Source organism: Petromyzon marinus, unplaced genomic scaffold, assembly GCF_048934315.1.
Source record: "Petromyzon marinus isolate PM22_M1 ecotype Great Lakes invasive population unplaced genomic scaffold, UKy_Petmar_22M1.pri1.0 PM_G_Scaffold_6, whole genome shotgun sequence".
Lineage (NCBI taxonomy): Eukaryota > Metazoa > Chordata > Hyperoartia > Petromyzontiformes > Petromyzontidae > Petromyzon > Petromyzon marinus.
In genome coordinates this window covers 5,325,001-5,327,500 of record NW_027423013.1, presented here as the reverse complement: position 1 = coordinate 5,327,500, position 2,500 = coordinate 5,325,001, and positions in this window count along the sequence as shown.

Below are 2,500 nucleotides of genomic sequence, written 5' to 3'. Positions count from 1 at the left end.
AGCTTGTCCTGAAGCAGGGCAGGGATGATGGTGTTGAAGGCAGAGCTGAAGTCCACAAACAGGATCCTGGCGTAGGATGCTGGGGCGTCCACATGCTGTAGGGTGAAGTGGAGGGCCATGTTAACTGCGTCGTCCACAGACCTGTTGGCTCTGTAGGCAAACTGAAGGGGGTCCAGGAGAGGGTCTGTGATGGCTTTGAGGTGTGCCAGGAGCAGGCGCTCAAAAGACTTCATTACCACAGATGTAAGGGCGACCGGTCTGTAATCATTTAGTCCTGTTGGCCTTAGCTTTTTGGGCACAGCGATGATGGTGGAGGACTTGAGACAGGCTGGTACATGGCATGTCTCCAGGGAGGTGTTAAAGATGTTGGTGAACACCGGAGACAGCTGGTCAGCGCAGTGCCTGAGGGTGGCTGGAGAGACAGAGTCCGGCCCGGCTGCTTTGCGTGGATTCTGCCTCTTGAAAAGCCCATTAACTTCTCCCTCCTGAAAGGAGAGAGTCGTTTCTGTAGTATGGGTGGGGGATGGGGCCTCTTGGGTGGGAAGGGGTGGTTCAGGACAGTCCAATTGTCTTTCAAATCTACGGTAGAACTCGTTCAGGTCGTTGGCTAGGCGGGAGTCGTTAGTGGTGTGGGGCGCTCTGGGTTTGTAGTTGGTGATGTGCCTGAGCCCTTTGGCAGACAGAAGCAGCGTCGTTAGTAGAGAACTGGTGTTTTAGTGTCTCTGAGTACAGTCGTTTAGCCTCTCTCACCGCTTTGCTAAACCTGTTCTTCGACTCCTTGAATCTGTCTCTATCCCCACTCCTAAACGCTTCCTCCTTCTCCAACCTCAACCTTTTGAGCTTTGCTGAGAACCAGGGCTTGTTGTTGTTAAAGTTCACCCTGGTACGTGTTGGGATACAGCAGTCCTCACAGAAGCTGATGTACACAGCCTCTGTGAGTTCATCCAGACTATTGGTAGCAGTCGTGAACATATCCCAGTCAGTACAGTCTAAGCACGCCCGCAAATCTTCCACAGCCTCACTGGTCCACTGTTTAGATGTCCTCACAGCAGGTTTACAGAGTTTTAGTTGCTGCCTGTATGCACGAATCAGGTGGACCAAGGGAGTTCTGTGCGAGCCGAACAGCCCCGTGACCCACAAGAGAAACATCCCCGCCAAATTCGAGCGTTTGACGGGGTCTATCCGTGAAAAAATATTCACGTTTTTGAGTGCACATGCATTTCTGCTGCAAATGCCTCTGGAAGTTTCATGCCGTTCGTATGCCAATTGTGGCAACACGAAAATGACCCGTTTTCCCATTCCGAGGGATTTCTGTGCGACCCTAACAGCCCCGTGAGCCACAAGAGACACATCCCCGCCAATTTCTAGCGTTTCACGGGGTCTATCCGTGAAAAATATAGACGTTTTTGAGTGCACATGCATTTCTGCTGCAGATGCCTCTGGAAGTTTCATGCCGTTCGTACGCAATGTGGCAACACGAAAATGACCCCTTTTCCCATTCCGAGGGATTTCTGTGCGACCCTAACTAACAGCGCCCGTGAGCCACAAGAGAGACATCCCCGCCAATTTATAGCGTTTCACGGGGTCTATCCGTGAAAAATATAGACGTTTTTGAGTGCACATGCATTCCTGCTGCAAATGCCTCTGGAAGTTTCATGCCGTTCCTATGCAATGTGGCCACACAAAAATGACCCGTTTTCCCATTCCGAGGCATTTCTGTGCGACCCTAACAGCCCCGTGAGCCACAAGAGAGACATCCCCGCCAACTTCTAGCGTTTGACGGGGTCTATGCGTGAAAAATATTAAAATTTTTGAGTGCACGTGCCTTTCTGCTGCAAATGCCTCTGGAAGTTTCATGGCGTTCCTATGCAATGTGGCAACACGAAAATGACCCCTTTTCCCATTCCGAGGGAGTTCTGTGCCACCCTAACAGCCCCGTGAGCCACAAGAGACACATCCCCGCCAATTTCTAGCGTTTCACGGGGTCTATCCGTGAAACATATAGAAGTTTTTGAGTGCACATGCATTCCTGCTGCAAATGCCTCTGGAAGTTTCATGCGGTTCGTACGCAATGTGGCAACACGAAAATGACCCGTTTTCCCATTCCCAGGGATTTCTGTGCGACCCGAACAGCCCCGTGAGCCACAAGAGACACATCCCCGCCAATTTCTAGCGTTTCACGGGGTCTATCCGTGAAAAATATCAATTTTTTTTTGACTGCACATGCATTTCTGCTGCAAATGCCTCTGGAAGTTGCATGCGGTTCGCATGCAATGTGGCGACACGAAAATTACCCGTTTTCCCATTCCGAGGGATTTCTGTGCCACCCTAACAGCCCCGTGAGCCACAAGAGAGACATCCCCGCCAATTTCTAGCGTATCACGGGGTCTATCCGTGAGAAATATTCACTTTTTTGAGTGCACATGCATTCCTGCTGCAAATGCCTCTGGAAGTTTCATGCGGTTCGTATGCAATGTGGCGACACGAAAATGACCCGTTT